General features: G+C 45.3%; 3 non-coding genes across 3 annotated transcripts; all 3 read left to right on the top strand.

The window, feature by feature from the left end:
• Positions 1-19,386: 19,386 nt before the first annotated feature.
• Positions 19,387-19,469, top strand: trnal-uaa (transfer RNA leucine (anticodon UAA)). Its single transcript has one exon. It is a non-coding gene; the product is annotated as a tRNA-Leu (tRNA).
• A 747-nt stretch (positions 19,470-20,216) lies between these two features.
• Positions 20,217-20,299, top strand: trnal-uaa (transfer RNA leucine (anticodon UAA)). Its single transcript has one exon. It is a non-coding gene; the product is annotated as a tRNA-Leu (tRNA).
• A 747-nt stretch (positions 20,300-21,046) lies between these two features.
• trnal-uaa (transfer RNA leucine (anticodon UAA)) lies at positions 21,047-21,129 on the top strand. Its single transcript has one exon. It is a non-coding gene; the product is annotated as a tRNA-Leu (tRNA).
• Positions 21,130-21,173: the final 44 nt, after the last annotated feature.

Raw genomic sequence — 21,173 nt, 5'->3', positions numbered from 1 at the left:
AAATGGCGTGTAATATCTTTTTGAAATGCAAATGTATGTAATAATTCAAGGCATACTGTTAGAATGACTGGTTACCACGGCATGCAGCTCCAGTCTCCAGCAGTGTTCACAGTGGTAGGAGTCCTGACGGTAAGGCAGGTGTTTGGACATCAGGCCCAGAGCAGCTGTGGAGAAGGCAGCACTAATCAAGTACAGCACCAGGGTACATTTCAACTGGACAGAGTACACCAATACACTGAATACACTGAGATTGACAGAAAACATTGTACATTAAAAGTTAGGGTTTTTGATATGTGTGATTTCCTATAATTGCCTACATCACGATCAAAGATCCGTGGACACACTCTGCCACAACAGGAGCAAACATACCTCAAAGAATTGTGTGCACCATTTTGGGATAATGTGTTGTTCAGTGCATACTGTTGCAAAAGGCAGCAAATTGCATTATACCCACCCACAAGATAGAAGGCTTCCTGCCCGCGTGGACAAGGACCAACCCAGACAGGATTGGGGCTGAGTCACTGGCTTACTGGTGCTCTTCCATGCCGTCCCTAGGAGGGGTGCGTCACTTGAGTGGGTTGAGTTGCTGACGTGGTCTTCCTGTCTGGGTTGGCGCCCCCCCTTGGGTTGTGCCGTGGCGGAGATCTTTGTTGGCTATACTCGGCATTGTCTCAGGATGGTAAGTTGGTGGTTGAAGTTATCCCTCTAGTGGTGTGGGGGCTGTGCTTTGGCAAAGTGGGTGGGGTTATATGCTGCCTGTTTGGCCCTGTCCGGGGGTGTCATCGGATGAGGCCACAGTGTCTCCTGACCCCTCCTGTCTCAGCCTCCAGTATTTATGCTGCAGTAGTTTATGTGTCGGCGGGCTAGGGTCAGTCTGTTATATCTGGAGTATTTCTCCTGTCTTATCCGGTGTCCTGTGTGAATTTAAGTATGCTCTCTCTAATTCTCTCTTTCTCTCTCTCGGGGGGCCTGAGCCCTAGGACCATGCCTCAGGACTACCTGGCATAATGACTCCTTGCTGTCCCCAGTCCACTTGGCTGTGCTGCTGCTCCTGTTTCAACTGTTCTGCTTGCGGCTATGGCACCCTGACCTGATCACCGGACATGCTACCTGTCCCAGACCTGCTGTTTTCAACTCTCTAGAGACAGCAGGAGCGGTAGAGATACTCTCAATGATTGGCTATGAAAAGCCAACTGACATTTACTCCTGAGGTGCTGACCTGTTGCACCCTCTACAACCACTGTGATTATTATTTATTTACCCTGCTGGTCATTTATGAACATTTGAACATCTTGGCCATGTTCTGTTATAATCTCCACCCGGCACAGCCAGAAGAGGACTGGCCACCCCTCATAGCCTGGTTCCTCTCTAGGTTTCTTCCTAGGTTTTGGCCTTTGTAGGGAGTTTTTCCTAGCCACCGTGCTTCTACACCTGCATTGCTTGCTGTTTGTGGTTTTAGGCTGGGTTTCTGTACAGCACTTTTATATATCAGCTGATGTAGGAAGGGCTATATAAATACATTTGTTTTGATTTGATATTTGATTTGATAAGCTATGGGAGTACACGCATAACAGAATAAAACAGATGACTCACAGGTCAGATTACACACCTATACAGCGATGAAAATAACTGATTCAACAAAATAAATCATGTGTGTTCTATTCTATAAAATTGCCATTGTAAGGCTGTAAGCCTATTCAGGTGTGCTGGATCAGGGTTGGAGCGACAGCCTGCAGGAGGGTAGTTCTCCAGGAGGAGGGTACTTCTCAAGGAGGAGGGTTGCTCTCCAGGAGTAGGGTTGTTCTCCAGGAGGAGAGTTGTTCTCCAGGAGGAGGGTTGTTCTCCAGGAGAAGGGTTGGCCGGACCTGGTTAAAGACACACTGTCTTTGAAGAGGGCGCTGTTGTAACAGTTGATACTTGGTCGGTAAATTCTGACTGGTACGTGTCATCTGGAGTAGGTAGAAGTTGCCCTTACTAACGGATATAGATAGGGTTGGGATTGATTTATATCGCCCTAAAGTTAGGATTGGGGGTAGGGTATCTGATTCTAAATCTGTGGTTGGGGTCACCATTGGCTCACTCACATGTAGGACAACAATCAAAAGGACAACAACATCACCAGTGAAGTGGATCTCATGGAGCTGCAGCACAGAGGCGCTCAGGCAAAGGACAAGACATCCTATGATGATCTGGATGGCCTGAGACCATATATAAAGAACTAGCATCAGTACCATTAACAGGCCATTACGCAGATAGAACAATGAGACAGATATTTCACTGGATGTATGAATATGAAGCATCTACTTGGAGTTTTCACTCACTACCAAATATGGTAGTGAGAGGAAGCCCACTGGCCGGCAGTGGGAGAAGATGGAACGAGATGGATTTTGGTCGACATTCTTTTGGCCGACAAATTTTCTCATTGATGAAACATTTGATCTCAATACAGTTTTCTGTTCCAAAAACTAGACATATGTTATGAACAGAGTGGACGCATTTTTGCCCTACAATGATTTTACCCTTTGCAAAAGTTTTAAAAATCTCAATGTATAGGAGTGCAAAGGTGATTTGAGTTGTTGCACACACGCACTTCACAGAGTAGGCGTTCCCTAATGGAAATATGCAGATGCATACTAGAACACGCCAATAGTATCTCGCTAGCTCGTGCTTGGCTCTTCCCACCTCCTTGCTTGTTCTGCCCACCATGACTAATTTGTTCACATTGGAAACGACAAGCTGTGGTCTATCTTGGTTTAGTTATAAAAATCTTTGGCCATTATGTGGTTCGACAGCTCAGTGTTTGGTAACACCATAGTCATGTTCAGCAGGACACACCGTAGCAAAACGTTTTGTAATTGAAAACGGAAGTGAGCATTTCTTATTGGACAAGTCCAGGACTCCCTCCCTGATTCAGTTTTTTCTCTTTCGTTTCGTGCCTACTGAACATGACCTAATGATGGGTTTGATTCAGGCATGGGAATATAAGAGTCTCGTAAATTAACATATTATCATTATATTACAAGGCAACTTGTTTATGCTTTATTCTACATACAGAATTTCAGCTGGTATTGATTCATATCATATCCTTATAGTGTATCACACACATCTGTATAATTGAATGCCCATGTGATGACATCACTCACCCCCAAGGTTTTAGGCTCCACCTTCTGGAAGGAGCCCACCTGTCCAGAGGTGAGGTTGCTGGGGGAAGGCAAGGGGTCCTGGCTTTCAAGGCCCATGTTGTCGAGGGTGTCCAGAGGTGAGGTTGCTGGGGGAAGGCAAGGGGTCCTGGCTTTAGATTGAAACAATGCAGGAAAGCTAACAACATTTTTCTAGATAAACAGTAATTAACTGAGAGAATTATGGACAAGACAACAAATGAAGGCTACAGTATATTACTAGCCTTCTAGTAATATACAAAGATGAAAAGAGAATGAGTAGGAGGAAAGGTATGTTTTTGAAGGAGAGCAATAATAAAGAGAACTCAAATGAAACTGCAGGAAATCTTTTAGCAGGATAATATGACGAATTTGGGATACTTCATTGGCATTGGTGTAAAACAAATATGAATATGCATTAGTGGGGGAAACCTGCAAATTGTCCTGACAAAGGCTATTATGACATCTGGGAATAGCAGGCAATTATAGGTCCTTGTGATCTCGAACATACAAGCTCTCAATTACATTTAAAAATATAAGAAATAAAATAGCTAAAATATCAAGAATATCAAACAATATCATGTTTGCATCCGAATTAACTTCTAAATATTTCAGAGCAAGGTCAATTAGACATCAGCCCCTGTCAAAGAAATTGAACATCAAGACCACAGTCGATTTTGGCAATTCTCCAAGCTCTGTACTGCGCCATCATCACACAACTTTAGCCCACTATAGTGTATCTTCTTCACAAATACTGCACATAATGTTTTAGTCAGAGAACCAGTAGATATATGCAATTCTCTGCGGTCGTCAACGTAGTTAAATAATGTTAGGCTATTGTAAGTTTAACCATACACCTGCTAACTTGGGCCACATAGGAAGGGCATATGTGCTACTGTATACGTCATGTCCCAGTTAGACCATCTCACAAAGTGTGTGTTCTGTCTTACCTCCTCTGGTTCGAACAACAAGTAGTTCCCTTATTTATTGTCAGCTAACGCGCATACAGCTACTCGCGTTGGTGTGGATGGGATCAAAAATCTGGGAGATGCTATGTGTATGTGCTGTAGGTGGATGGGACGTTTTTCACTGCAGTGGTGAGGCGCAGGATGTGCTTCTGCGCCGAAGTGGTGTGCATGAGTGAGCCTGTGTGCTGCTGCACTCTGAGATCACTCTTCTCGACCACACCTACAGCATCATTGCGTAAAATAGTAGGCAGCATCATCTGGATATGTGTGCAACAACAGCTCAACATTCACCATTCACCAAATACAGTTTGACGCACAAATTCGCTAAATCCAACGTATGCACGACAAGGCAAACGCAGCGTTCCATTGGAAATTAATGTAATTCTGGTGTACCAAAATACATAACACTGTAGGTAGGTAGGTAGGTAGGTAGGTGTGATCGAGGCGTAATAAACGCAGCTTTCAATTGGAAATGATTGTACTTCTGGTGTTCCAAAATGAAATGTTGCTGTCTTGTGATCGAGGCGTGACTTGCTGAGCAATGCAGTAGTTGAGATGCTACCAGTATACAATAAATATAACTTATATTCATTATTTACTGCTAGACAAAAGGCTTTTAAATCTGAGAGATAAAAACACATGTAGTTAATCATTAACGATTCGAACAACGACAGTGTCATTGTGCAAAATAGTGTGCAGCAGCATCTGGATATGGATGCAACAAAACTTCAACATTCATCTTCTGCTACCATTTCTGTCAAGCTGTTTAAGCATATGGTTGGACGCATATGTTCGATAAATCCAACATATGCACCACACCGAATGCACTGCAACTGCCTCTGCAACGCAATGCTGCAAGGCAAACGCAGTGTTTCACTAGTAATTCATGTAATTCTTGTGTACCAAAATGCAATGACGCTGTCGGTGTGTTCGAAACATTACGGTGATCAAACCGATTCCCAAAAACAGACCTTATTGACAACTAGGCCCAAAGAAGCACAGGGGCAATGTCCTACATTTTTATCCGATGCAAGATGACAAGCATCAGGGCAGTCTCATACTCGATGCAGGTGTCCTGTGTATTAGCATGCCCTGTGCAATCTAAACTCAAGGACATGAGAAGGTTCACCTAAGGGCGCGTTCCTCTGCCAGGCATGCCAAATATTGGAACGCCTGGATAGGTGTTGTAAGTATCAGCTAACCACATCATATGTTATAGCAATCTGTTGCCCGATGGCACAGTCGATGACGTGCCATCGGCAACCATTGGTTGATACATGCAATGTCTGAGCAGCGGAACACGACCATAATATGTGCAGGGAAGCGGGAAAGGGGAGCGTCACTGAGTGATTTACTATTTAAAGCCAAAGGGCTTATTGCAACCATGGATGGCCACTAGATTATCTCCAGCTGATCTCTCATTAAACCATCAATACGCGTTAAATTCACCCGCTCAACTGATCTCGATTGCAACCATTATTTGTCACCTCATTACAGCTCCCTAAAAGCTGATGGTGTGCTGTCTTAGTCCTGCTTGCTACCAAAGTCTTTCAAGATACAGTATGTTCGCCCTCTGGTGTGTATTATCATTGGAACAATTTAGTCTTACTTTTTGAGCAGAATAAAGATGATTTATCAATTTGACAATCATTATGTACAACTGAAAAAAAGTATTTCCTCATATACCATGGCAAATGTACTGTGGCAATTTATTCGGCAAGTTGTATGAATGGAAAACTAATGTTGGTGTAGACTACTGGTATTATTTTATTTGTTTCCAATTCATATAATGCATTAAATACAACTGTCTTAATACAATTGTCTGGTGTGGTCATTTCTTATCAAAATCGAGGGTAAAATATCCCTGGAATGTCCATTTTTGAAATTTGTAACTAAATAAAGTCAATCAGGGTTGAGTAATATAATCTATATTTGGCAACTCTTTATTTGGATAGTCCATCTGTAGATATGTAAAACATAATTTTTGTGTCATACATTTTTACAATATAGCCAATTACAGCTGGCCTATCTATCGGGGAATCGCTAATTTCTGCCTCCAGGATAAGGTTAATGACAATAAATGTCAACGTGCAAGCGTTTGTGCTCTTGCAATAGTCTTTTGATCATATGCTAAAATACATTTCTCAAGGTCAGCACACCCAGAACCAGGTTGGCAGAGTGAAAAGGCATTGGTCTCAAGATCCAATGAATGGATATCCTTGTGTGTTTGAACCCCACTCCTGGTTCCTAAACTCCCTATAAATTCCATCCTATACTGCTTTCTCTATGGTTCCCATTTGGTTATGTCCCTTGCAGCTACTTGTTTCACAAAAGAGATATAGCAACCAGGATGGCCAAGTGGTTATTAAGGCCTTAGACTTGAGATCCAATGGACATACACTATACATACAAAAGAATTTGAACACCCCTTCTAATGAGTGGATTTGGCCGTTTCAGCCACACCCGTTGCTGTCAGGTGTCACGGCCTGACCATAGAGAGCCCTTGTTTCTCTATGGTGTAGTAGGTCAGGGCGTGACTAGGGGGTAGTCTAGTTTAATATTTGAATGTTGTGTTCTAGTTTATATTTTCTATGTTGGTGTTTTGTATGATTCCCAATTAGAGGCAGCTGGTAATCGTTGTCCCTAATTGGGGATCATATTTAAGTAGCTATTTTTCACACCTGTGTTTGTGGGATATTGTTTTGTGTTTGTGCCTGTGCACCACGTAGTCACGTTTAGTTATTCGTTTATTTGATTTATTTGTTTTTGCTTGAAGTTTCACTTTGGAATAAAGATGTGGAACTCTACACACGCTACGCCTTGGTCCCGTTCTTACGACAACTGTGACACAGGTGTATAAAATCAAGCGCACAACCATGCGATCTCCATAGACAAACATTGGCAGTAGAATGGCCCGTACTGAAGAGCTCAGTGACTTTCAGCGTGGCATCGTCATAGGATAACACCTTTCCAACAAGTCATTTCGTCACATTTCTGCCCTGCTAAGAGCTTGCCTGGTCAAATGTAAGTGCTGTTATTGTGAAGTGGAAACTTCTAGGAGCAACAACAACCCAGCCACAAAGTGGTAGGCCACACAAGCTCACATGGGTTTCCATGCCCGAGGAGTCTCACACATGCCTAACATCACCATGTGCAATGCAAAGCGTCACCTGGAGTGGGATAAAGCTTCCCGCCATCTGGCAGTCCAATGGACAAATCTGGGTTTGGCAGATGCCAGGATAATGCAACCTGCCCCAATGCATAGTGCACACTATAAAGTTTGGTGGAGGAGGAATAGTGGTCTGTGGCTGTTTTTCATGGTTCGGGCTAGGTCCCTTAGCTCCAGTGAAGGAACATTTTAATGCTAAAGCATACAATGACATTCTAGATGATTCTATGATTCCAACTTTGTGGCAACAGTTTGGGGAAGGCCCTTTCCTGTTTCAGCATGACAATGCCCCTGTGCACAAAGCGAGGAACATACAGAAATGATTTGTGGAGATTGGTGTTGAAGAACTTGACTGACCTCAACCCTATCGAACACCTTTTGGATGAATTGGAATGCCGACTGCGAGCCAGGCCTAATGCTCTTTTGGCTGAATAGAAGCAAATCCCCTCAGCAATGTTGCAACATGTAGTGGAAAGCCTTCCAAGAAGAGTGGAGGCTGTTATAGCAGGAAAGGGGGAACCAACTCCATATTAATGCACATGATTTTGGAATGAGATGTTCGATGATCAGTTCTCCACATACTTTTGGTCATGTACTGTATGTTCTTGTGTGTTCGACCCCTGTTTCTGTTAGAAATTTGATTAGGATGTAATGAAGACATACAGTATCTCACAAAATTGAGTACACCCCTCACATTTTTGTAAATAATTGAGTGTATCTTTTCATGTGACAACACTGAAGAAATGACACTTTGCTACAATGTAAAGTAGTGAGTGTACAGCTTGTATAACAGTGTAAATTTGCTGTCCCCTCAAAATAACTCAACACACAGCCATTAATGTCTAAACCGCTGGCAACAAAAGTGAGTACACCCCTAAGTGAAAATGTCCAAATTGGGCCCAATTAGCCATTTTCCCTCCCCGGTGACATGTGACTCGTTAGTGTTACAAGGTCTCAGGTGTGAATGGGGAGCAGGTGTGTTAAATTTGGTGTCATCGCTCTCACACTCCCTCATACTGACTGGTCACTGGAAGTTCAACATGGCACCTCATGGCAAAGAACTCTCTGAGGAGCTGATAAAAAGAATTGTTGCTCTACATAAAGATGGCCTGGGCTATAAGAAGATTGCCAAGACCCTGAAACTGAGCTGCAGCACGGTGGCCAAGACCATACAGCGGTTTACCAGGACAGGTTCCACTCAGAACAGGCCTCGCCATGGTCGACCAAAGAAGTTGAGTGCACGTGCTCAGCGTCATATCCAGAGGTTGTCTTTGGGAAATAGACGTATGAGTTTTGCCAGCATTGCTGCAGAGGTTGAAGTGGTGGGGCGTCAGCCTGTCAGTGCTCAGACCATACGCCGCACACTGCATCAAATTGGTCTGCAATAAGATAAACTTATTTGGTTCAGATGGTGTCAAGCGTGTGTGGCGGCAACCAGGTGAGGAGTACAAAGACAAGTGTGTCTTGCCTACAGTCAAGCATGCTGGTGAGAGTGTTATGGTCTGGGGCTGCATGAGTGCTGCCAGCACTGGGGAGCTACAGTTCATTGAGGGAACCATGAATGCCAACATGTACTGTGACATACTGAAGCAGAGCATGATCCCCTCCCTTCGGAGACTGGGCCACAGGGCAGTATTCCAACATGATAACGACCACAAACACACCTTCAAGACGACCACTGCCTTGCTAAGGAAGCAGAGGGTAAAGGTGATGGACTGGCCAAGCATGTTTCCAGACCTAAACCCTATTGAGCATCTGTGTGGCATCCTCTAACGGAAGGTGGAGGAGTGCAAGGTCTCTAACATCCACCAGCTCCGTGATGTCGTCATGGAGGAGTGGAAGAGGACTCCAGTGGCAACCTGTTAAGCTCTGGTGAACTCCATGCCCAAGAGGGTTAAGGCAGTGCTGGAAAATGATGGTGGCCACACAAAATATTGACACTTTGGGCCCAATTTGGATATTTTCACTTAGGGTTGTACTCACTTTTGTTGCCAGCGGTTTAGACAAAAATGGCTGTGTGTTGTGTTATTTTGAGGGGACAGCAAATTTACACTGTTAAACAAGCTGTACACTCACTACTTTACATTGTAGCAAAGTGTAATTTCTTCAGTGTTGTCACATGAAAAGATACACTCAAATATTTACAAAAATGTGAGGGGTGTACTCACTTTTGTGAGATACTGTATTTCAGTAATTTGGATTTTGTTTGGATCAAAGCCAAAAGAAATGACTATGTCCCCATTACTACACTGACTGTACACTTGATTATCCGTTAATTACACCAGGATTGTCACGATTTTCGTCGGTGTAGGAGGACCAAAATGCAGCAGGACTGTGTTTGTTCATTGTGAACATTTATTAAATCAAAATGAACTCAAAAACAACAAACAAGAGAACGAACGATCCATTGACAGTCTGGCAAGGCGCAAGGCGAAACACAGAACATTCAAAGACTCACACAAGACTGCCACGTCCTGACCCCCAAACTACTACAACAGCTCCCTCTGCTGGTCAGGACGTGACAGTACCCTCCACTCAAGGTGCAGACCCCGGAATGCACCTAACCACAAAAAAAACACCAACAAACAAAATCCCCAACAAAAACCCATAAACACTAACCTTAAACAATAAGAGAGGGAAGGGAGGGTGGCTGCCGTCACCGACGGCACTGTGCTACACCCTCCCTCCCCAACCCACCTATCCTGGAGGTGGCTCAGGTGCAGGCCGTGGACCTCGCTCCACCCTCGGCGTCGCCCACTTTGATGGCGCCGATAGCTGCGCCGGGCAGACGGGCCACTCGGGCTGACCCTGGCAGACGGACCACTCGGGCTGGGCCGGGGGACAGGAGGGCCCCTCGGGCTGGTCCGGAGGGCAGGAGGGCCCCTCGGGCTGGGCCGGAGGGCAGGAGGGCCACTCGGGCTGGACCGGAGGGCAGTCTGGCACTCTGGCAGTTCAGGGCAGTCTGGCCACTCGGGCAGTTCAGGGCAGTCTGGCCACTCGGGCAGTTCAGGGCAGTCTGGCCACTCGGGCAGTTCAGGGCAGTCTGGCCACTCGGGCAGTTCAGGGCAGTCTGGCCACCCTGGCAGAACCGGGCAGTCTGGCCACCCTGGCAGAACCGGGCAGTCTGGCCACCCTGGCAGAACCGGGCAGTCTGGCCACCCTGGCAGAACCGGGCAGTCTGGACACTCTGGCAGAACCGGGCAGTCTGGCTACTCTGGCAGAACCGGGCAGTCTGGCCACTCTGGCAGAACCGGGCAGTCTGGCCACTCTGGCAGCTTCTGACTGGCGGGCAGCTCTGGTGACTGTTGACTGGCGGGCAGCTCTGGTGACTGTTGACTGGCGGGCAGCTCTGGTGACTGTTGACTGGCGGGCAGCTCTGGTGACTGTCTGGTGACTGTTGACTGGCGGGCAGCTCTGGTGACTGGCGGGCAGCTCTGGTGACTGTTGACTGGCGGGCAGCTCTGGTGACTGTTGACTGGCGGGCAGCTCTGGTGACTGTTGACTGGCGGGCAGCTCTGGTGACTGTTGACTGGCGGGGCTGGGCTGACACACTAGACTCCTGATGCGTGGGGCTGGTATAGGACGTGCCAGCCTGGAGACACGCACCTCCATGCTAGTGCGTCTGGCGGGAAACACCGGACCGAAAGGGCGCGCTGGCGGTCTTGATTGCAGGGTTGGCATCCCCCCTTCCGGCTCGATGCTCACCTTGCCCTGGCACCTGCGGGGCGCTGGTACTGGGCGAACTGGGCTGTGCGTCCGTATAGGCGAGATGGTGCGTACCTCAGCGTAACATGGCGCCCTCCACCTCCTATGCACCTCCCTGTAGTCACGGGTAGCTGGCTTACGGCTCTTCCCTGGCCTGGCCAAGCTACCAGTGTGCCCCCCCAAAAAAAAATCTTGGGGCTGCCTCTCGGGTTTCCTACCCAACCGTGTTCCAGCGTAACGTTCCCGATGGTTCCTCTGTCCAGCTGCCTCCACTCTCCTGAGTGCCTCCACCTTTTCCCATGGGAGGCGATCCCTTCCGGCCAGGATCTCTTCCCAGGTGTAGGCTCCCTTGCCGTCCAGGAAGTCCTCCCATGTCCATTCCTCCCTTTTTCTCTCCTGTCGCTGCTCCTTCCTCTTCCGCTGCTTGGTCCTGGTTTGGTGGGTGGTTCTGTCACGATTTTCGTCGGTGAAGGAGGACCAAAATGCAGCAGGACTGTGTTTGTTCATTGTGAACATTTATTAAATCAAAATGAACTCAAAAACAACAAACAAGAGAACGAACGATCCATTGACAGTCTGGCAAGGCACAAGGCGAAACACAGAACATTCAAAGACTCACACAAGACTGCCACGTCCTGACCCCCAAACTACTACAACAGCTCCCTCTGCTGGTCAGGACGTGACAAGGATGGCCGAGAGGTCAAGGCGTTGGACTGGACGTACATGTGAGTTCAAACCCCACTCCTAGTAGGTAGTTTACATTTGATTTGGATGTAATCAACCTTCATTTCACTCATTTGGATTTTGTGTGGTACAAACTCAGAAGAAATGATTATCTCCCCTTTATTCCACTTTATCTGCGCAATTTATTTTCTAGAAGAGAGAATAAGGTGTTGGACTTTAGATCCAATGGACATGCAGTACCAGTCAAAAGTTTGGACACACCTACTCATTCAAGGGTTTTTTACATTGTAGAATATAGTGAAGCAGTAAAAACTATGAAATAACACATAGGGAATCACGTAGTAACCAAAAAAATGTTAAACAAATCTAAATACATTTTATATTTGAGATTCTTCAAAGTAGCCACCTTTTGCCTTGATGAGAGCTTTCCACACTCTTGGCATTCTCTCAACCAGCTTCATGAGGTGGTCTCCTCATGCCTTGTTAAAAGTTAATTTGTGGAATTTCTTTCCTTCTTAATGCGTTTGAGCCAATCAGTTGTGTTGTGACAAGGGAGGGGTGGTATACAGAACATACCCCTATTTGGTAAAATACCAAGTCCATATTATGGCAAGAACAGCTCAAATAAGCAAAGAGAAACGACAGTCCATCATTACTTTGAGACATGAAGAGCAGTCAATCTGGAAAGTTTCAAGAATTTTGAAAGTTTCTTCAAGTTCAGTCGCAAAAACCATCAAGCTCAACAATGAAACTGTCTCTCATTAGGACCGCCACAGGAAAGGAAGACCCAGAGTTACTACTGCTGCAGAGGATAAGTTCAACATGAACTGTTCAGAGGAGACTGTGTGAATCAGGCCTTCATGTTAGAATTGCAGCAAAGAAACGACAACTAAAGCTCAACAATAATAAGAAGAGACTTCTTGGCTTGGGCTCTGTCTTTTGCTCTGATGACTCCAGTTTTGAGATTTTTGGTTCCAACCGCCGTGTCTTTGTGAGACGCAGAGTAGGTTAACGGATGATCTCCGCATGTGTGGTTCCCACCGTGTCCCATCCTGACCCTTGTAAGAGGTAATTTTCCATAGTAGAGTGGTCGGGGTGTGAATGGAGGTGGTGGGGGGGGGGGGGGGGGTAGGTAGATTGGCGAAGGCGGTTTTAGGGCCTGAGCCAACTCCCCGTGCTTACCGTGGGGAGCGAGTGACCGAACAAGCACCGTGGTATGCGGTATGCGGTGATGCGCACTGTGTCGCCCATGCGCACTCACAGCCGGTGCGCTCGGTACAAGCTCCTCACCGTTGCCATGCTAGAGTTGGCCATCAGCCAGGAAGAAGTGCGCCGGCTCAGCGTATCTGGTCTCCAGTGAGTCTCTATGGCCCAGGTTATTCTGCGCCTGCTCTATGCACGGTACCCCTCGTTCACTAGCACATCCCAGTTCGTCCTGTGCCAGCGATCAGCCCTTGCTGGGCTCAAATAACCATCCAGCCAGGACGGGGTGTGCCAGCCCTAAGCTCCAGACCTCCAGTGCACCTCCAAAGCCCAGTACGTCCTGTGCCTCCTCCTCGCACTCGCCCTGAGGTGCGTGTTACTAGTCTGGCGCCTCCGATGCCAGCCCCACGCATCAGGCCTCCAGTGCGCCTGCCCAGTCCGGGGTGTCCTGTTCCTGCTCACCGCACTCGCCCTGAGGTGCGTGTTACTAGTCTGGTGCCTCCTATGCCAGCCCCACGCATCAGGCCTCCAGTGCACCTCCAAAGCCCAGTACGTCCTGTGCCTCCTCCTCGCAATTGCCCTGAGGTGTGTGTTACTAGTCTGGCGCCTCCTATGCCAGCCCCACGCATCAGGCCTCCAGTGCGCCTGCCCAGTCCGGGGTGTCTTGTTCCTGCTCCCCGCACCCGCCCTGAGGTGCGTGTTACTAGTCTGGCGCCTCCTATGCCAGCCCCACGCATCAGGCCTCCAGTGCTCCTGCCCAGTCCGGGGTGTCCTGTTCCTGCTCCCTGCACTCGCCCTGAGGTGCGTGTTACTAGTCTGGCGCCTCCTATGCCAGTCCCACGCATCAGGCCTCCAGTGCGCCTGCCCAGTCCGGGGTGTCCTGTTCCTGCTCCCTGCACTCGCCCTGAGGTACGTGTTACTAGTCTGGCGCCTCCTATGCCAGCCCCACACATCAGGCCTCCAGTGTGCATCCCCAGTCCGGAGCCTCCATCGACGCTCCCCAGTCCGGAGCCTCCATCGACGCTCCCCAGTCCGGAGCCTCCATTCACGCTCCCCAGTCCGGAGCCTCCATCGACGCTCCCCAGTCCGGAGCCTCCATCGACGCTCCCCAGTCCGGAGCCTCCAGCGACGCTTCCCAGTCCGGAGCCTCCAGCGACGCTCCCTAGTCCGGGGCCTTCAGAGGCGGTCTGCAGCCCAGAGCCTTCAGCAGCGGCCTGCAGCCCAGAGCCTTCAGCGGCGGCCTGCATCCCAGAACCTTCAGCGGCGGCCTGCAGCCCAGATCCTCCAGCGGCGGTTTACAGCACAGAGCTTCCGGTAATGATCTACAGTCCGATTTCTCCGATAATGATCCACAGATCGGTGTTACGGAAGCGAAGGGATCTGCAGGCGGAACGGAGGTTACGCCCTGTGCCGGAGCCACCTCCGTTGCTGGAGGATTGGAGGGAGAGGAGGGTTCTGGTTGTAGATCTAGAGCCGCCATAGACTTTTGTCACCCTCCCTTTGTGTTTGGGGTTGTTTTGTTAGGTTTTGTTTGGGTGCAGTAGGGGTCTGCACCTTTGGGGGGGGGGGTACTGTCACGTCCTGACCCTTGTAAGAGGTCATTTTCCATAGTAGAGTGGTCAGGGCGTGAATGGAGGTTGTTTTGGGGTTTCTGTTTCATTGTGGGGTGTCTAGATTTCTATTTCTATGTTTTCCTTTTCTATGCGTTGGCCAGGTATGGTTTCCAATCAGAGGCAGCTGTCTATCGTTGTCTCTGATTGGAAGCCATACTTAGGTAGCCTGTTTTCCATGTGTGGGTTGTTATCTTTTGAGTAATGTGTTTTCCTCTCTGTGTCACGGTTTGTTGTTTTTGTGTATTCAAGTATTTTTGTGTATTGCATTTAGTTTCACTATAAATAAAATATGTGGAACTACGAACACGCTGCATTTTGGTCCGATCATTCAGACAGCCGTGACACCGTGAAGCATGGAGTAGGAAGTGTGATGGTGTGGGGGTGCTTACCTGGTGACACTGTCAGTGATTTATTTAGAATTCAAAGCACACTTAATCAGCATGGCTACCGCAGCATTCTGCAGCGATACGCTATCCCATCTGGTTTACGTTTAGTGGGACTATCATTTGTCTTTCAACAGAACAATGACCCAAAAAACACCTCCAGGCTGTGTAATGGCTATTTTACCAAGGAGGAGAGTAATGGAGTGCTTAATCAGATGACCTGGCCTCCACAATCACCCGACCTCAACCCAACTGAGATGGTTAGAGATGAGTTGAACCGCAGAGTGAAGGAAAAGCAGCCAACAAGTGCTTTGCATATGTGGGAACACCTTCAAGACTGTTGGAAAAGCATTCCAGGTGGAGCTGGTAGAGAGAATGCCAAGAGTGCACAAAGATGTCATCAAGGCAAAGGGTGGCTACTTTGAAGAATCTAAAATATACAATATGTTTTCATTTGTTTAACACTTTTTTTGGTTACTACATGATTCCATATGTGTTATTTCATAGTTTTGATGTCTTCACTACTATTCTACAACGTAGAAGATTGTAAAAAATTAAGAAAAACCCTTGAATGAGTAGGTGTGTCCAAACTTTTGACTGGTACTGCATATATATATAAAGTTGAAGTCGGCAGTTTACATACACCTTAGCCAAATACATTTATACTTGTGTAATATTGTTTGTACAGATGAACATGGTACCTTCAGGCATTTGGAAATTGCTCCCAAGGATGAACCAGACTTGTGGAGATCTAGCACGGAGGTGGCAGCATCATGTTGTGGGGGTGCTTTGCTGCAGGAGGGACTGGTGCACTTCACAAATTGATGGCATCATGAGGATGGAAAATTATGTGGATATTTTGAAGCAACATCTCAAGACATCAGTCAGGAAGTTAAAGCTTGGTCGCAAATGGGTCTTCCATGTGGACAATGACCCCAAGCACACTTTCAAAGTTGTGGCAAAATGGCTTAAGGATAACAAAGTCAAGGTATTGGCGTGGCCATCACAAAGCCCTGACCTCAATCCTATAGAACATTTGTGGGCAGAACTGAAAAAGTGTGTGCGAGCAAGGAGGCCTACAAACCTGACTCAGTTACACCAGCTCTGTCAGGAGGGATGGGCCAAAATTCAACCAACTTATTGTGGGAAGCTTGTGGAAGGCTACCCGAAACCTTTGACCCAAGTTAAACAATTTAAAGGCAATGCTACCAAATACTAATTGAGTGTATGTAAACTTCTGACCCACTGGGAATGTGATGAAAGAAATAAAAGCTGAAATTAATCATTCTCTCTACTATTATTTGGACATTTCACATTCTTAAAATAAAGTGGTGATCCTAACTGACCTAAGATGGAATATTTACTCTGATTAAATGTCAGGAATTGTGAAAAACTGAGTTTAAATGTATTTGGCTAAAGTGTATGTAAACTTCCGACTTCAACTGTATATATATGTATTTATACATACACTACCTTTCAAAATGTTGGGGTCACTTAGAAATGTTCTTGTTATTGAAAGAAAATAATTTTTTTGGGTCAATTAAAATAATATCAAATTGATCAGAAATACAGTGTAGACATTGTTAATGTTGTAAATGACTATTGTAGCTGGAAACGGCTGATATTTTATGGAATATCTACATAGGCGTACAGAGGCCCATTATCAGCAACCATCACTCCTGTGTTCCAATGGCACGGTGTGTTAGCTAATCCAAGTTTATCATTTTAAAAGGCTAATTGATCATAAGAAAACCCTTTTGCAATTATGTTAGCACAGCATAAAACTGTTGTTCTGATTAAAGAAGCAATACAACTGGCCTTCTTTAGACGAGCTGAATATCTGGAGCATCAGCATTTGTGGGTTCGATTACAGGCGCAAAATGGCCAGAAATAAATAACTTTCTCCTGAAACTCGTCAGTCTATTCTTGTTCTGAGAAATGAAGGCTATTCCATGTGAGAAATTGCAAAGAAACTGAAGATCTCGTACAACGCTGTGTACTTCTCCCTTCACAGAACACCGCAAACTGGCTCTAACCAGAATAGGAAGAGGAGTGGGAGGCCTCGGTGCACAACTGAGCAAGAGGACAAGTACATTAGAGTGTTTAGTTTGAGAAACAGATGCCTCACAAGTCCTCAACTGGCAGCTTCAATAAATAGTACCCGCAAAACACCAGTCACAAAGTCAACAGTGAAGAGGCGACTCCAGGATGCTGGCCTTCTAGGCAGAGTTCTTCTGTCCTGTGTCCGTGTTCTTTTGCCCATCTTAATCTATTGTTTTTATTGGCCAGTCTGAGATCTGGCTTTTTATTTGCAACTCTGCCAAGAAGGCCAGCATCCCGGAGTCGCCTCTTCACTGTTGACATTGAGACTGGTGTTTTGTGGGTACTATTTAATGAAGCTTGGGAGGACCGTTTCCAGCTACAACATTCATTTACAACATTAACAATGTCTACACTGTATTTCTGATCAATTTGATGTTATTTGATGTTATTTTAAATGGACAAAAAAAGTGTTTTTCTTTCAAAAACAAGGACATTTCTAAGTGACCCTAAACTTATGAACGGTAGTATATATATATATACAGTGGATTCTGAGAGTATTCAGAACCCTTGACTTTTTCCACATTTTGTTACGTTATTTTATTCTAAAATGGATTTATAAAAAAATCCTCATCAATCTGCATATAATACCCTGTAATGACAAGGTGAAAACTGGGTTTTTGAAATTTGTGCATATGTATTAAATTAAGAAACAGAAATACCTTATTTACATAAGTATTCAGACCCTTTGCTATGAGACTCAAAATTGAGCTCAAGTGCATCCTGTTTCCATTGATAATCCTTGAGATGTTTCTACAACTTGATTGGAGTCCACCTGTGGTAACTTCAATTGATTGGACATGATTTGGAAAGACAAACATTTGTCCGTAGAGCTAAGAGACAGGATTGTGTCGAGGCACAGATCTGGGGAAGTGTCTGGGGATCTGGGGTAGTCTACCAAAAAATGTCTGCAGCATTGAAGGCTTCCACCATTCTTAATGTGAAGAAGTTTGGAACCATCAAGACTCTTCCTAGATTTGGCCGCCCGGCCAAACTGACCAATCGGGGGAGAAGGGCCTTGGTCAGGGAGGTGACCAAGAATCCGATGGTTCCTCTGTGGAGATGGGAGAACCTTCCAGAAGGACAACGATCTCTGCAGTACCCCACCAATCAGGTCCTTATGGTAGAGTAGCCAGAGGGAAGCCACTCCTCTGTAAAAGTCACATGAGTGCACACTTGGAGTTTGCCAAAAGGCACCTAAAGACTCTCAGACCATGAGAAACAAGATTCTCTGGTCTGATGAAACCAAGATTCAACTCTTTGGCCTGAATGCCAAGTATCACGTCTGCAGGGAATCTGGCACCATCCCTACGTTGAAGCATGGTGGTGGCAGCATCATACTGTGGGAATTGTTTTCAGTAGCAGTGATTAGGGGACTAGTCAGGATAGATGTAAATATGAACTAAGCAAAGTACAGTGAGCTCCTTGATGAAAACTGTTCCAGAGCGCTCAGGACCTCAGACTGGGGCGAAGATTCACCTTCCAACAGGACAACAACCCTAAGAACACAGACAAGACAATGCGGTGTGGTAGTTAATTCCTGTATTATCAAATGAAGAGAGACACATATATCACACAAGTCAGAATTATACTCATTATCAACTCAATTGTTGTTCTTCTTGCTTCGAAACCCCTTTCTTGTATTAAGTTTGATTTGGAATTTGTCTTTGATTTGGATGTTATCAATTGACCTTTTACACATTGGAAATTTGTTTTAATCAAAGCTGAAAGAATTGACGTTGTTTTCCATATTCCGACTTGACTCAGCAAGTGTCTATCCTTTAAAAACACAAAAGATGGCTGAGTGGTTACGGTGTTAGAGTCATTATGAACTTAATTGTTATTCTTTTTGCTTCGAAACCCTATTCTTGTATTAAGTTTGATTTGGATGTCAACAAGTCTCGTTTAGATATTGTCTGGCTCAAAGCCAAAATAACTGACTGTGTGCTCCTCATTCCTATTTCACTGGGATCTTGATCGTATTTTATTTACACCAGGATGGCTGAGTGGTTTTGACGTTGGAATAAAAATCCAATGAACAGTATGTTCTCATGGGTACCAACCCCATTCCTGGAAAAAGTTTACTTTAGATGTAATCAACCCTCCTTTCACTCATTTACATTTAGCGGGGATCAAATCTGAAAGAAATGACTATGACAAGTTCTTCCATTTTGACTCAGCTCTTGTTAATCTTTTAGAAACACCTGGATGGCAGTGTGTTTAAGGCGTTAGACTCATGATTGAAATTAAAATGTTCTTGTTGGTAAGAAATCTACATCTGGTAGAACGTTTGATTTGGATGTAGTCAAGTTTCATTTACATATTGTCTGGATCAAAGGCAAAAAATCTGACTGTGTGCTCCTTATTCCATTTTGACTGGGCCCTTGATGTTGTGTTCTTTACACCAGGATGGCCGAGAGGTTAAGGCGTTGGACTTAAGATCCAATGGACATATGTCCTCGTGGGTTCGAACCCCACTCCTGGTAGAAGTTTGTCTTTGATTTGGATGTTGTCAATTGACCTTTCACTCATTGGAAATTTGTTTGGATCAAAGCTGAAAGAATTGACTTTGTTTCCCATATTCCGACTTGACTCAGCAAGTGTTTATCCTTTAAAAACACAAAAGATGGCTGAGTGGTTAAGGTGTTAGAGTCATTATCAACTCAATTGTTGTTCTTCTTGCTTCGAAACCCCATTCTTGTATTAAGTTTGATTTGGATGTCAACAAGTCTCGTTTAGATATTGTCTGGCTCAAAGCCAAAAAAACTGACTGTGTGCTCCTCATTCCAATTTCACTGGGCTCTTGATCGTACTCTATTTACACCAGGATGGCTGAGTGGTTTAGACATTGGAATTAAAGTCCAATGAACAGTATGTTCTTGTGGGTACCAACCCCATTCCTGGAAAAAGTTTACTTTGGATGTAATCAACCCTCCTTTCACTCTTTTACATTTAGCGTGGATCAAATCTGAAAGAAATGACAATGAAAAGTTCTTCCATTTTGACTCAGCTCTTGTTAATCTTTTAGAAACACCTGGATGGCAGTGTGTTTAAGGCGTTAGACTCATGATCAAAATTAAAATGTTCTTGTTGGTTCGAAATCTACATCTGGTAGAATGTTTGATTTGGATGTAATCAAGTTTCATTTACATATTGTCTGGATCAAAGGCAAAACATCTGACTGTGTGCTCCTTATTCCATTTTGACTGGGCCCTTGATGTTGTGTTCTTTACACCAGGATGGCCGAGAGGTTAAGGCGTTGGACTTAAGATCCAATGGACATATGTCCTCGTGGGTTCGAACCCCACTCCTGGTAGAAGTTTGTCTTTGATTCGGATGTTATCAATTGACCTTTCACTCATTGGATATTTTTTTGGATCAAAGCTGAAAGAATTGACTTTGTTTCCCATATTCCGACTTGACTCAGCAAGTGTTTATCCTTTAAAAACACAAAAGATGGCTGAGTGGTTAAGGTGTTAGAGTCATTATCAACTCAATTGTTGTTCTTCTTGCTTCGAAACCCCATTCTTGTATTAAGTTTGATTTGGATGTCAACAAGTCTCGTTTAGATATTGTCTGGCTCAAAGCCAAAAAAACTGACTGTGTGCTCCTCATTCCAATTTCACTGGGCTCTTGATCGTACTCTATTTACACCAGGATGGCTGAGTGGTTTAGACATTGGAATTAAAGTCCAATGAACAGTATGTTCTTGTGGGTACCAACCCCATTCCTGGAAAAAGTTTACTTTGGATGTAATCAACCCTCCTTTCACTCATTTACATTTAGCGTGGATCAAATCTGAAAGAAATGACAATGACAAGTTCTTCCATTTTGACTCAGCTCTTGTTAATCTTTTAGAAACACCTGGATGGCAGTGTGTTTAAGGCGTTAGACTCATGATCGAAATTAAAATGTTCTTGTTGGTTCGAAATCTACATCTGGTAGAACGTTTGATTTGGATGTAATCAAGTTTCATTTACATATTGTCTGGATCAAAGGCAAAAAATCTGACTGTGTGCTCCTTATTCCATTTTGACTGGGCCCTTGATGTTGTGATCTTTACACCAGGATGGCCGAGAGGTTAAGGCGTTGGACTTAAGATCCAATGGACATATGTCCTCGTGGGTTCGAACCCCACTCCTGGTAGAAGTTTGTCTTTGATTCGGATGTTATCAATTGACCTTTCACTC

This window comes from Salmo salar, chromosome ssa27 (assembly GCF_905237065.1).
Source record: "Salmo salar chromosome ssa27, Ssal_v3.1, whole genome shotgun sequence".
In the NCBI taxonomy this organism is placed as follows: domain Eukaryota; kingdom Metazoa; phylum Chordata; class Actinopteri; order Salmoniformes; family Salmonidae; genus Salmo; species Salmo salar.
This window is presented reverse-complemented; position numbering and strand designations above follow the sequence as displayed.